This window comes from Amblyomma maculatum, chromosome 6 (genome assembly GCF_055883805.1).
Source record: "Amblyomma maculatum isolate TAMU_Amacu chromosome 6, ASM5588380v1, whole genome shotgun sequence".
NCBI lineage: Eukaryota > Metazoa > Arthropoda > Arachnida > Ixodida > Ixodidae > Amblyomma > Amblyomma maculatum.
The window spans coordinates 63,647,157-63,662,382 of record NC_139349.1 but is presented as its reverse complement, the minus strand read 5'-3'; the positions used below and the strand labels follow the sequence as shown (position 1 = coordinate 63,662,382).

Below are 15,226 nucleotides of genomic sequence, written 5' to 3'. Positions count from 1 at the left end.
CTTCTCTTCCTTCTGGGTTCTGATAGAGTTCGATCGGAATATTTGAATATTTTGAAGCCAAGGCTGCAGATGAGGTCATCAGGAAAACCAGCTTCAAGTACACGCGTTAGCTGGGACTCGGAGCTTTCCTGCTGGCGGTGAAAACACGATCTAATAGAGCTTTCCTCAATGTGCCTGTAACCACAGCTCTCTTCACAAGCTTCGTGTGCGTAGGCGAATATGGTAACAGGCCTTTTTTCTAATTGTGGGTCATAACACCACCACAAATTGGTCTCTCCGAGGAGCAGCCGTAGATCTGAAGCTATCCGTTCACTGGTGTTTCTTTCGCAAGCTCAAACGCCACCAAACCTTAAGACAAACTCCTAAAGATTTCGCTAACGACACTATCAAGCTGGCCTTGACCAGACAGCTTGTGCATTTTTAGGAAATTGTCAATAAACCGTAAGGTCGTTACTGTGTCAGTATCACGGGAAGCTTTTAATTGGCGATCGCGGGGAATCGGTGCAACGCAGGAACCAATAAACATATTCCTTGCGTTTCGACGTACTGATCATCCATAAGCTTTCCAACAGAGCGCAGATAGGGAAACAACTCCATTAATCTATCCGCATTTCTCCTGTTTTTTCTTTTGGAAACGCACTGCTCACATAAATCAATGCCCTCTGTTACTGCCTAAAATTAGGTAGAAGGTAGCAACGTTCAGTACAGATCTTTGTTGTTTATTGAAAATACGCTAACTGCTTCTGGATAGCTGTTCAGGAGGAATGCAGACACATCTTCTGGCTTTTTTATCAAAAAAGGGTCTTCCACGGTGAGCAAGGAAAGTGATTCCTGCAGGTACCGCCCTAAGCGTGGCTGCCATGATCCTTTTTCAGAGACAATTGTTCTGAAAGGCCACTTATCCTTGTGCGTTTTTGCAGTAAAGAAGACAGTCAAGCATGTTCTCTCACTCTGCTTCCCAGTTAATCTTAGCTTGGTCAGGTTATTGGCTTTTTTGTGCTTTATTCTCCGCTGTTTGGGGCTTGACCTTCTTTCTCAGCTTGCGGCAGATACTTGTTTTTTTACAATGGCTCCGTTCGCCTTTTGCCTTTTGCCAGATAGTAGCCGATGGTCTGATGACAACTGCTTTTTTGTCAGACAGCAGAAAGCTCAGATCTGCCACTTACAAGGAATTGGCTATCTTGTCCAGGCGGGGAAAGGCTCTTTTCTTCGATGTTCTCCTTAAAATGACAACTGCTTCGCTAACGCAACTACCCCTTTCTTCTTCCTCTGCTTTCCCAGCACTGCTACTCACAAATAAGAGTAGCTGAAACTTGTCTAGACGTGGTTTGTGCCCTAATTCAAGGACTTAGCTTGCTTAGGCAAGTACGTAGGTATCAGCGAGGACATGGAGCGTCTGCTTCGTAAATTTACGGGCCCAATTGTTTTGAAAATGAGGATGTCAGGTTCTGCCACGTGGAATCAGAGAGTGGTGCGACCGTCCGCAGGGCTTCTTGCAGCCTTCTGTCCCCTATTCCTGGCGAGCTCTCCCGAAAACAGGTGATATTCAAATTTTAAGGCAGTCCTTGAAAAACTCAACTTCGTGCCAGGACTCAGAACGATAAAGCGGCACAGTCTGATTTCATGCTTTCTTGAAGGAGGCAGCAGTCCGCCTAACCATGCTACATCAAGCGGAATTTAACGATGTTTGATTGAATCTGTGTATAACCGAGCTTTACATGTGGCTGCAACGACGAGATAAGCGCAACCAGATAAATCTAGAAGGAACCACATAAAAGAGTAATTAGATGTAGCAGAAATGAAATCATCACGGAAAATAGTCCGGTCAGTTGGTACAATCAGATCGTTGCATCAGCAGCGTCGTTGATGCAACGACCTGACGATTCGGTCGTTGACTTAACACTCCAATGATAGAACATGCCGACAACGTGAACACAGGATACTGTAGCAAACTAGCCGGACACGTGTCAAAATGAGAATGCATTCCAGAATTTGGACAATTCAAGATGCTGAACAATTATAATCGGCCGCTTATGAATGAGATATATGAAGCATATATCACACATAAGAATCGATGAACATGCGTAAGCATGCCACCACTGGCATTGACGAAACAAGAAATTTACTACCTCGATAAATAACGACGACCGGAGCGACAGAATGATGTTTTCATTCCCTCTTCCTTTTCTTTATTTTCAGCCCATCTTTCAAGTATTTACTGCCTGCAAGCAATACATTTTTTTCAGTTACTAGTCAACGCTCTGTCTGTCTTCTTGTCTGTGTCTCGTCACCACGCGCACTGTTTTGCTGTGTAATATAAATGCCATAAGTCAATTGCCTGTACAATTCACTGCAATGTCAATCTTTTTTTCCTCTCTCTGTTTCGCTTGCCAGAAGCACTGAGAACTTAAGCCTTCCGAGACTTCAATATTATCCTTTAATCTTCCAATGCCGGTTGCAGCAGCGCCAACGCGAAGCAAAGCTGAAACCGAGAAAGGAAGGACCGTACAAATAGCACACTGCTCGAGGGAACGTCATGTGTTTGGCTGATCTGCGTTCAGTAAAGATATCCCCACGAATCAAGTACCTGATGTGTATTCTGAGAACGTTTATTTTGTGCTCCATCTCTTAGTAATTATGGCTTAACAAGAGCAACGCCACAAGCTCGAAAATAGTCTCCGGTTCCTTTTGTGGACATACGGCGTCTCTAGAGCCCTTCCTCTATGCTTGCTAGCATGCACTTCCTTATTACACATCTTTGCTTTAATAGATTCTCCTAAGCTATGACAAAACTCGATCGACTCTGTGTATCCTTGGTCTATTCGCTCTCCTAACACATATATATTCTCATAGCTTTCAGAGGCGCAGCTCATTTGATTGTGGGGCTCCTTCACATATACGGTATAGTATGGGTTATGACGTAACACAGTACAAACTTCTGCCTCAACTATGAAAATTTTGTGAAAGCTGTTTAGCTTTGATTCGAGACCGTATGCCTTGGTTTGGGTGAGCTCTAATGAGAAATCGTCCCCCCATACATCGATAAAGCTCACTTACCGAGTATCATCTGCAATCAGGATTCGGCAAGTAAAAGGGGTAGTGTATGACGAGGGAGTAGCTTTCAGAGGGCGCTAATCTCGTCCCGGGTCTGCTGAACGTGAGAAAATCTGTGCAGACCTCTTTCTCGCATGTCTGGCCAGATTTATAATAGTTTCGTCCGAAACCATGGCCTAATGCTGCATAGCCCATGAATGCAGCTTCTGCGTCCCCAAGATGACGGACCTGTTTTGAGTGTTATCGTATGAATGTGAAAGGCGGCGTTATTTTCACTTTCAACCTTTGCAGAACAACACCGCTACATGTGGTTTCCTCGGCTGTACAAAAAAAAAATTCTTTACTCAAGTTATGGTATAATTTAAGGATATAACGTAAGAGCCATTAGCGCTAAACAACTGTTTTTGAAACGAGCTAGCGCAATCTATAATTTTCATAACATCGCCGTCGCGTGCGCTGTCTTTCAGTTTGATGTGAGGTATACAAAGAAAAAAAAAACACCTTTTCCTATTTTTTAGCAATAAACTTAGAGATAATGTTACCTCCACATCATGCGGTTTTGCTAAGGGCTATTGTGTTATTCTTGTGGATTTTCTATATAAGAATGAAACAATAGGTCTGGATTGACTCACTATCCGCAGTCATTAAAGCCCATACCAGATGTGACCATGCAATTGCCGGCGATGCTTCAACAAGACAATCTGGGAAGTAGAACTGCATGCATTATATGCTCCTGCATAATATTACTGCCACACAGTGGTTCAGGCAAAGTTGGTTGGTGGAACCGAGGCGCGTTGTTGTGCTAGGTTACTACATTAACACTTCATTTAAAACACAGGTAGACACAGCGTAGCCTTACATATTGTCACGCAGCTGTTTGAGCTCGTAACTAGAAGACTTATTGGGGGGTTAATCCAGAATGCACCAGAGAGCAGATCCAGAGATTATCGATAGACGGTCAGCATCAAAACTTCTGTAGCACACGCTACAATATATTTGATGAAAGCCTTGTGGTCCGTGTGCTCACTGTCTTTTGTAGTGAAGGTCTTGCAATTCACCAAAACCTCAGTTTCAATGCCACTTCTCATTACTACTGTGTTCATATTCGCGCTGATAAGCAACCATATATAGGTCACAACTGTGACTTACTGCACCACTTGGTCTGAGCAGGTTTTCGTGCACCACACCAGTCTGCGACACATCCGCGTTACCTTGAATTAGTAAGCAGAGGCACAGCGGTTTTAAATGCGCTAATGCGCTGTATTCTCTCACATTCATTTTTCACCTAAACCACACAAGAACGAAACAAAACTAGAATATATGGCTCAGGTTTTACTGGTAATTTGTAGAGATGAAGATTTGTTTCAGTCGAGCGAAAATGTATATGTTATGCATAGAGCTATTCTGACGTTTAATTGCAGGCTTCTATCATTTAGCTTTCACACATACAATGCGCCCTTCGAGATACTATAATTTTGATCTACATACAACTTCTTCTGTTTAATAATGCAGCTATTTTGTTTTCTGCTCCCCACTAACTCCCGCCAAGCCAACTGCACTAGAATTTAATGAAAGAGGTTCGGAGAACACTTGTAGAAGAGTAGGTGAGCACTATTTCAATATTCAGAAAATTGCCACCCGAGCTGTACTCCTCTGTCAAAAACTAATGTAAGCAGCAACATGGCACCATTGGCATTGGTTGCGAGCACACACTCTTCAGGCGCCTTTACCTGGAGTATTCTGTCCCGTATATGGACATAAAAAAGTTTTAAGAGGCTTCGAAATTTTCCTCAGTGAACCTCAATGCGGGCAGTTGGGGTAGCTATTTGCTAGTGCAACAAATATTTTGCACCAGACGGAGCTTCAGTGGAAACAAAAACCTTTCATTTTAACCCTATCTACTTGATATGATTTAAACAAAAAGATGTGAACAAACCGAAAGGACAACCAATAGTTATGTTAAAATGGCACCAAACATTTTCGTCCTGAACCGCTCGTGGTTTACTACTCTCGCTAGAGTCATCTTAATACGCTAAATGTCAACGTAAACAAAACAAAGCTGCGTTTTTTTTTTCATTCAAAAGGTAATGTAATAAGCATGGCCCGGGCAATATGATTTAGTTCTAAACCCGTTAAAGTTGTGAGTACCTTTAAAACACTTATAGTGCATTTCATAAGCAATACACATTGGTATGCACATATAAATCATGCCACATTAAAAGCTTCCAGTGTCGTTGGTCTCCTTTGCCATGTTGGTCATGCCCTTCCGGCTCTAGTAGAACTGCTCCTACTTAAGTCTCTCTTCATGTCGTGCCTACACTATTCTCAGCTGATATTGGGAACATCCACGTCAATTAGCCTTCAGATGGTGCAACGTCTGCAAAGAAAACAAAAAGAGTTCTGAGTGGTATCTGATCAACCTTGGGTTGTCCCTCGAAACAGCCCTTGCACATTGCTAATGAAATACACATTTTTGATCAGTGCTACTTACGCCTCGCCCAACGCTACAAGTGAGAAGTGTTTAGAACTAAAGCGGAGCAACGTGTAAATATTGCACAAATGTACTCGCTGAGTCCGACTGCCTTGTTTATTATAAATAACTTCTGAAAATAACTACGGATGTTAGATTTTGTGTTATGAGCTTCCGTAATTAACAGGCTAGATGGCAGCGGCTTTCAAATAGGCTTAAATACTAAGGAACATTTAAGGAGCGTCCAAAACGTTCATTTTGTCTCTTCTGCGTGTTACACAATTACAGTGTCTTGTACCAAACGATTTTATTTATGTTTGCTATATATTCCTAGGCTAGTATAGGTCCTGCGGGTCATACTGACATGTGTTATATATTTGTTTTTGGCTACCATTCTATTACCCGCACTGCTAATTTTCTTTGCTCTATGCGACAGTTTCTTCTGTTCTTTTTTTCTGAGTTCATGTGAACGGCTTTGTGCCATTTTTGTTATTAAAACTGGTTGGTTGTACTTATTTATGCGATCGTTTGGTCAGTAATCTCATCTAGTTATATATTCTGTATTATTCGAGTCGCTGCTATTGTGGCTGTAAGCACGGGGCCCAGAAGCTCGTCAAACTCGTTGGAGCTTTTTCTTCTGGTGTCCTGTCATTACATTTCAAGCAACATAAGTGCTTATTTTATTTTTAAGTGTTTCGCATGCATGCATCAATATAAAATAAAAAAACTGTAAAATAACGTAGCAAATAAATGAAAAACACCGTCGCGGAATGGCCTCTGTACGTAAGTGTGCTGACAAGGCACCACGCGATGGGAAACACTGATGAATAAGGAAACAAACATTAGAGGGGTGCTCATCTTGAGGTGATCTTACCCTATTTTTTCGGGGACCACTTTTTGTTTGTCGTTCTTTATTTAAAATCTCATTCATAACATGCTATGCATAGTGCAGCAACTTGAGAATGCCCACCGCTTAGCTTACCCAAAGCGCAATTTGAAATTGGATGGCCTAATCTTACTGGGCGTGCACAGGTCAAAGAGCCTAGAATGAAAACTCAGCTATCAGCGCGTGCTTTTTTGTTAAGTGAGAAACCAGCTCAAAGGACACGTTCACAAAGAAAAGGAGCACACACGGGGATGCTGGAACCCCAGCTCCGTTAGCCATGCCCTAACTGCCCAACAAGCAACACTTCTTCAACACTATGCGTTGCTTTGTTATCGCTTCTTCGGACATAAAAATTTTGAATGAGCGAAACCATGCGCCAAGCGGCAGAAGCACTTTCTTCCTTGCGCATAGCCTTGATAAAACGGTGGTGGGAGGAATACCGGGCGGGCGCTCAATTTCTTGCGCCTCTTCTGCCATACTTTCCTCCCTCCAGTCCTAGCTATATTATTCAATCATTGTATTTTTTCCTGAAAATTCAAAGAAGGTAACAAACGTGTTTTATTGCTTGTGACGCCAACATCTTACATATTTCACGAAAATGACTACATTGCATTCAAAGCATTCAAACATACCGTAGGGAGATGAGAAAAACGTTTACAATCTGCGTAATCCTTTTGTAGAGCGCTCGGAGTGCGCTAATTTATTGGTAAGAAACAAACTCAACAGCATCATATGATTCTCCTGCAAAATATTTAGGTGCATCTGGTTTATATGTGCATGATGTTCTAATTCCACGCAAGTGTTGCGTTTATAATTGTGCGGAAGCGACGAGGTATAGCTATGGTTGGTAGACGATGAGCTTCTGGAGTTCTCCACATAATACTTACGCAGACTCTACATCATAACCTGAGGTGAGAGAGCAAGCGCCTCGTTGACGAAGAAGAGCGTATCGTGAAGATTAATCGAATAACATATTGCTGCGCTCAAGTTGACGAATATGAGGACGCAGTCGAAAAGGACAAGGGGGAAGAATGTGTGTGTCTTTAGCTCGTGCATTGCTGCTTTGGGCGGACGCTCTGTCCTTGTAACAGTACGTTAAGGTGGGATGTCAAGAACGTTACAATTAAGTGCAGGTACGGTGTAACCCGGCGAATTGCGCCAAAAACAGGGCTTCGCCAAGATACACCTTCGCACTACACTCTTCAAAGGGGCACAAATCGCCACTCACGCTATGAAAATTTGCATTTCCCTCTCCAAGCCAATATTACTCTGCGTCCTAGCCCGTTTTGAAGCGCTAAAATTACACCATAAATGTTTGCAACTATGTGCACTGACGCTATTCTGGAAATACCGTTAACACACACGAATCTGGTCTTTGAGCGTAATAAGGGAAGGGAGATTTTTATGATCAGTGATCATTATTAGGCGATCTCAAATTCGTCGGCCGCGGCGCCTAGTTTCATGGAGTTTGCGATGGGCGTAACGCACTGTTACAATGACACACAGTCTCTGCACATGAGCCAGAGAGCATCTTCTCATCTCTGTGTATATGACACATAGTCGCAATGGAGGATTGGGCAGTGTTTAGTGCATGCGTAAGAATTGAATTTGGGATCCCAACTTTAACATTTTAACAACCCCTCAACAAACAAACAAACACACACACACACATACACACACACACACACGCACACGCACGCACGCACATACACACATATTCTTCCTTGTCCTTTGCCACTGTGTCCTCATCTTCATCTTATCCGTAACAATGTTCTTTGTATGAAGTTTCGACACAGTAAATCAACAAGGGTCAGCAGTGCGGTCTGAATTGGTTTCCCTTGACGGTCGCGAATGCTATCTTTTCGCCCAGTTTTTTAAAGCGTCTCCTCTAGACTCAGGTGTAATAACTCATTAATGCAAGCAAGCCTGCTCTTAAAAGCCGGTTTTCTCTTGCTTCGCACAGTAAACCGGTCAGGACTGCTAATCAGGATAATAAACTTAGCACCGGCATTCTTGCGTCACGTGAGTGTATGCTCTATTTCAACAAATGGATAGCAATCTCAGCACTCTGTTTCGAACAACGATAGGCTATGGTAGAGCTTTAATGAACTCATAACTATTAGAAAAAAGAAAATTTAGGAGGAACTTTATCATGGGTATGCCCATGATGCGTTAAATTAGATGCGTCTCGAAAACACAGCATTTTCGATACAGGTTGGCTTCCTTTTGATGGACGTGCAGTGGAAAGGCTGTTATCTTTAGCAACCCGAAATCGAAAGCTGGACTTGTAGAGGCAGACTCACATTTAAAGAATGCAGCCTTTGAAAGCTTGTTATAAATTCCAAAATAAAGTACCTGTCCGAGCTTCCAGCTTCAGGCCACGGTAATCCAGAACTGTACCAACGTTGTGAGGAAAATGATTTACTCTGAACCAGAGTACTCCTCATGGTAGAAGAAAAAAGCGCAGGAGACGGGACAAGGAAGTTGACACAATACGAGCGCTGACTAACAACTGAATGTATTCAAAACACGAGCGTATAAATACACTGAGCGACAGATGCGCAGGAAGGAAAAGAAAAAAAAGCCACATCGTGAACACAAAAAAATGCCATGCTCATCATTAAGAGTTAAGATAGGCCAGCTCGTGGCTCGACAACAAAACAGAAGGTATGTTTGCGCATAAAGCCCCTTTACGATCGATGATAAGGGCTTCAAAGATTTCCCCGGTATATTTTTCAGAGTAACATTTTAGAATGACGCACTGTTCAAAAAGCGGAACCCAATTGAGACAAGATTTATTTCCTTCGATCATTATCAGTCACGAACTCGCCCAGCAGCGCACTTTCATGCAGGGTACTCCTACCACAGACGTCAACCAGGAGCAGTGCTCACATTCCCTGTGACTGCCTGGGATTCCCCGAAAATCTTAATATCTCACCAAGATATCCCATGGCCTCCTCGTAGCTTCATACGTGACATCCTGTAAACTTGCACTACTTTTTACGGCCCCCTATTTTTTGCGATATCTATTGCTGAGCGTAAGGAGCTCCTTTCTATCTTGCATGTCGAGGATTCTGAGACATCTTGTTGTGAGGCTACCGAGGGGGTACTAAAAGATGCAGTTAGACACGTTGCTGCAAATGGTCTGAGAAGCGATGAGGGGAGAAAATTTGGTTTTTAAGCTTTTTCTGTGCAAGCAACCAACTTTTAAAGCTGCCAAAGAAAGTCAATGAACTCTTTTTTTTTTTAACATAAATGTCATTTAGCTGTGGAATATCAAAATGCACTTTTTATGAAAGTATTGTTACAGACAGTGACAAATTTTAACACGTAGTAAATATTTTCTTCTTAAGTCTGTCCTATCCACAGAAAGAGCAATAAGACTTTACCATTGTAAACCCACTTGGGGTGTTTTAATACAATGTGAGGCAACTGTGAAATATTTCATGGTTGTTTTAGATCACGTTAATTGATTTTGTCTATACTTCCTTAATGCGCCGAAACTCTCTTTTTAAATGTTTTGGTGAGGAAAACCAACTGGCACTTTTTTTTTAAGTTGCGAAAAATAGAAGCCTGCCAAGTACAAATATTGAAGTTATTGTTAAGTGGATTGTGTATGAATAAATTACGCTAAACTTTTTACCACGAGGTGTCCTAAAAATATTAGAATATGGAATCCGGTGACACAATCTACCTGCCGCCAAGAAAGGTGGCATAGTGGTACATCAGAAATCTGGGCTATTTTTTGAAACAAAGGCAAGATTTCCGACGTAAGTACCTTCCGTGCCATCGTCCATCTCATGGTCTAACATGTGTGATTTTTTAGCAGTACAGAAGTAAATTTGGCTATGTAGCAAAGCGTAGGCACAATAAGACAAAAGGATAAACTGCTGACGATGATGTTCTGGGGTGCGAGACCTACAGTCAAAGGTCACCAGTTCGTAACTTTGTACACGACTCTCTTTTGATTGTCCCTTAGCCCATATATGAAAACGGTGGACATGTTTCTCCTTCCTTTATGCACGTGCAGCTCGACAAGAAGCATGGAGAGTGCAGCATTTTTCTCAATGCGAGAAAATGATACTGTCAGAGATTATTTACAGGGGTGACTCCACCTTTGCCTGAAGCAACAGAAAGATGGCGAGTTTCTTTCTCTTTCTAACACTTCCTTTTTCTCTCTTCGGGGCTGTCCGGCATTTATTCCTTCGTAAACGAAGCCCTCTGGGCTGTCAGTCAGAGGCCCGAGAGACACAATTCAGTATTTTGAAAGTGCAGATGTATTTAACACAATCCTAAACGAAATTGATCCTATTGTTACTATGTTCGTAAATAGTTTCTAGTCAATCTTAAAAAGTATGATGTGGCATAGTTTTGCAACTGCTTCCTGCAGCACGTTTGGCGCCAGCAGTGTTGTTAGAATAAGGACCATTCAGCTGTCTCTTCCATTAAGGAAGTAGAGGTTAGTCTGAAGCGGCCGGACCAGGTGAATATGGCAGCTGTAGGAACAATTGCAAACTCAGGATTTACGTATGGCAGACCTAAGTTGCGCGCAAGCAAACGTCCTATGCTCCAACAAAGGATTCTTTCTGTTCAACGTTCCTCGATATTTCTTCTTAACTGCCTCTTTCAGCGGCACGAAGAGACTGGCGTAATTCGCTCCGTCTAGTCGTACTACAGCCGTGAGATATAAATTCCAACAAATTGTCTTCTTTGTGCTAGAAAATGGACGCCATGACGTTTTGGCAGATTTTTGGGTCCGGCGCTCCTTCGGTCGCAGAGACCGATTGTGTAGCCATTCCGGTAATGATGTTTTTTTTTTTTTTTTCTCAGGATCATAACTGCGGAGTCAAGTTTCATTTTCAGTCACTAAGATGTCTAAAAGCTTTATGTGACGTTAAAATGGAGAGAGAGAGAGAGAGAGAGAGAAAGAAAGAGAGAAGTCTTTAATGAAGAGCAGAAAATTTAGATGCCGTGCAGACACAAAAAAGCAGCTCTGGCTGCATCTGCTTGTGCCTTCTTTCTATAACAAAACATTAGGCACCAAAAAATTTTAAACCTTGCATTTGCCAATATTATTGAGAAAAATGAAATCATAACCCTGCCTGGAGATGTCGTTCATAGGAGCTATCTTCTTTTCTGGATATACGCCGCTCCTGGAGGATCAGCTTGTGTACAACATCGCTTGCTGCCTGTCTGCTGAGACTGTGGAGCACCCATCGCAAGGCTGAACTTCAGTGCTGAAAAGAACGAAACTTAAAGCCAGAAGCCCAGCTTTTCACGGTCTTGTGAATACGCTTCTTCCATATGTGTTTGTGATATCTGAAAACTATTTGATAGAACTTTCTGTACAAGCAAAAATGTAGGGCTCGTCGCTCAAAGGATGTGGAATTTGCCTGTGCCTGCTCCACGTCAGGTTCTACTCGAATGTAAGATAAATATAAGAAAAAGAAACATCGGATGCTTGCACATGAAGATGCATCAACCGTTCATATGAGGTTAAATTCAAAATTTATTTCACTGAAAGAGGGTGAAACCACAAAATTCTCTACGGCAAGCAAAAAACGACAATGCTGGCGGACGACCTCCGACGATTGATGTTCGGTCATTGAGGCATTTAACGCTAACGCGTTACAAGAAAACTGTCCTCTGCTCAGTCGAGCAATAATATGAACGACGGGCTCAGTAGGCGAGAGCAACGCCTCCACATTGTTATATCCGGCTGCATTCATACAAAACAAAATATGAGAAAAAACGTTTAGGCGCATTGGCTAATATTGTTACTGGCAGCGCAAAAACTGATGGCGCTTCACTTGGTATGTATTTAAATGTCAGACTCCCAAAAAGGATGTGAGTGCATGCATGCAAAGGAGAAAGAGGGATTATGCAGCATTTTACTGTGAGTCAGTGCTGCCCCTATATTCTCACTAATATGTTTGTCTACTTCGCAAAAAACGCTACATTCGTTGCTAAAAAATGCTGCGTCATTGTGCAAGCTTCTTACTGCAAATATAGTTGTACGAAGAATGTTTCTTTTTGCTCAAATTGCTGCCATTTGTTTTGCAAAATGTCTAAAATAAACTTGATCGTTTCGTTGATTTGCAAAATATTTAAAAACGTTACAAAAAGGGTGGAACCAGTTGAAAAAAAAATTACATTGTTTGTAGTCCAAATCAGTCCAGTCCACAAAGCGGTAGTGGTTAGACTAATATGGACAAGATAGTCAAAATAGCCGAGGAGTTCTATACAGATCTTACAGTAGCCAAAGTAGTCAGGACCGTAATGAAATTGGCGGTAGGGAAAAACAGTCAGACGTTCCACCAGTGACGAAGGACGAGGTCAAGAAAGCACTAGAAACAACGAAAAGGGGGAAATCAGCTGGAGAGGTTCAGATAACTACAGATTTGCTGAAGGACGTGGGGGATATCGTGCTAGAAAAACTGGCCACCCTGTATACGCAGTGTCTGGTGTCATCGACGGTACCGGAACCATGGAAGAATGCAAGCATTATCCTCATTCACAAGAAAGGGGACCCTAGGGACCTTAAAAATTACAGACCAATTAGCTTACTGTCTGTTACGTATAAGGTATTTACTAAGGTAATCGCTAATAGAATCAGGACAACCTTAGACTGCAATCAAGCAAAGGATCAAGCAGGGTTTCGGAAACGGTACTCTACTATCGATCATATCCATACCATCAATCAGGTGATAGAAAAATGCTCGGAATATAACCAGCCCTTATACATAGCATTCATTGATTACGAAAAAGCATTTGACTCAGTTGAAACCTCGGCGGTGATGCAGGCATTGCGAAATCAGGGGGTAGACGAGCCGTACGTGAAAGTGCTGGAAGATATATACCTATAGTGGCTGCACAGCAACCATAGTTCTGCATAAAGAAAGTAACAAAATTCCCATAAAGAAAGGTGTTAGGCAAGGAGACACAATCTCCCCTGTACTATTCACAGCTTGTTTAGAGGAAGTATTCAGAGACTTGGAATGGGAGCAGTTAGGGATAAGGGTAGATGGAGAATACCTCAATAATCTGCGATTTGCTGATGACATTGCCTTGCTAAGCAACTCGGGGGATGAACTGCAAATAATGATTGATGACCTAGACAGAAAAAGTAGAAAGGCAGGCTTGAAAATCAATATGCAGAAGACTAAGGTAATGTTCAACAGCCTCGGGAAGGAACAGCAGTTTACATTAGGTAGCGAAATACTGGAAGTAGTAGGCGAATATGTCTACTGTCGTGACGCTGGGGCTATGTCGACCCGGCCTTCACTTGGTAGCGTGCAGAGACTCGGGGTTGAAGTAGGATTGAATCTTCGAAGTTGGTGAAATATGTACAAGCAGGTTTAATGGCACTTTGAGAAAACTTATTTACAATATTTACACGAAAAAGAAGGGTACATCAGCAAAATGGCAAGCGTTAAGAGTTCATAGCGAGAAGCGACTGGATGAGCCGTTTACCCAGGGCTCAGAGCGACATTTCGTGCTCTGCAGCGTCCTTAAAAACCCCCTATGTCCAGCCCCTCATCTGAAGATGCTGACCAACCAAATCCAGGGCACGCCCCTCAGGTATCGGCATCCAATCGAACACATCACTGCACTGATGGTCTGAAGCACTGACTGGTCCGGCATTCATTCGTTGGGCGTGATCACTTGTTGGCGGGAAAAGCTTGGGAACGGCGAGGAGAGGAGGTACATTTCTATTCTTCAGCAAAGAAACCACAGGCTGGTTCTGACAAGGGGTTTTACTTCTCAGAAACCCGAGAGCACGTGGCGCCGCATAGGGCTCCCAACATGGTCCCTTTTCGACAATTGCAAATCTTTCCTGCATTCCCGGGAAATCACTTAATGGCCGTATGAGTCATGCTCCTTTCTTGTCCTGCACGTCAGCGGACATGTCACTCTGTCGTCTCCTTTGGATAGGAGGCATTCATCACTGGAGGATAGCACTTCTCGACTGGAAGGGTGAACAAAAGAAAGAAAGCACTTCCTGCTATTTCCCGCAGGGGGACGTTTCTTTGTGTTTTTCCAGACGTTCTCTTGACAGGGCCAATTTGGCATTTGCAGGTTGTCCACAAAGCAAAACATGCTTACAAAACAGGATTCCTGGAAACAGGCTCACTTAGAGCCATTGGACCATCACCACATTTCCAAAGCACTTATTCATGCCCACAGGCGAACAATAGAGCGCGCAAATGCGGATGCTTGGTCGTAACAGCCTCCTCCCCCGCCAGAAGAGACTCGGAGGGCAGCAGTCCCAGCTGCTGCATGAAGAGACGACTTAATGGCCTGCACGTGAACGCTTGAAGCTCGCTGTTGCTTGTCGCGTTGTCTTGATTGTTGTAGGCCAAATTGCTCGAGCTGTCTGAAACTCAACCACATGTCGAAGCAAGCACTCGGCTCCCGTCTGAAGAGACCAGGTCAAAAGAAAACTGCCATTGTTGTTCGAGAAAAGCCCACTCTCAAGACGTTCAGGACCCACGTATTCCTAGAAAACCAAACGTGCTGCTTTACATAGTCACACATATACAAGCGCACGAAGAAAGAAAAAAAAAACCTGATTATCAATTTGGATACATGGTGAGGAACATCTCGGACCGCTTAGAAAGAGCGGCTAAGCGCGTCCGCATTCCCATTTAACTTCCCCTTTTTGTATCTTATTTCAAAATTGTACTGCTGTAAAATCAAGCTCCACCTAAGAAGGCGACTGTTCTTCGATGTCGCAGTTTGCAGCCAAGCCAGGGGACAATGGTCCGTCTCTACGGTGAATTTGGCCCCTCCAAGATAGCACTGCAATTTTTGAA

The 15,226-nt window shown here is 42.9% G+C and overlaps 1 long non-coding RNA gene across 1 annotated transcript in view; it reads right to left on the bottom strand.

Moving 5' to 3' along the window:
* Positions 1 to 5,200: 5,200 nt before the first annotated feature.
* Positions 5,201 to 15,226, bottom strand: part of LOC146185887 (uncharacterized) — a 358,500-nt gene continuing 348,474 nt past the window's right edge. Inside the window, exon 3 of the long non-coding RNA XR_014708054.1 lies at positions 5,201 to 5,431. This is a non-coding gene — a long non-coding RNA (uncharacterized LOC146185887). The remainder of the gene's footprint in view (positions 5,432 to 15,226) is intronic.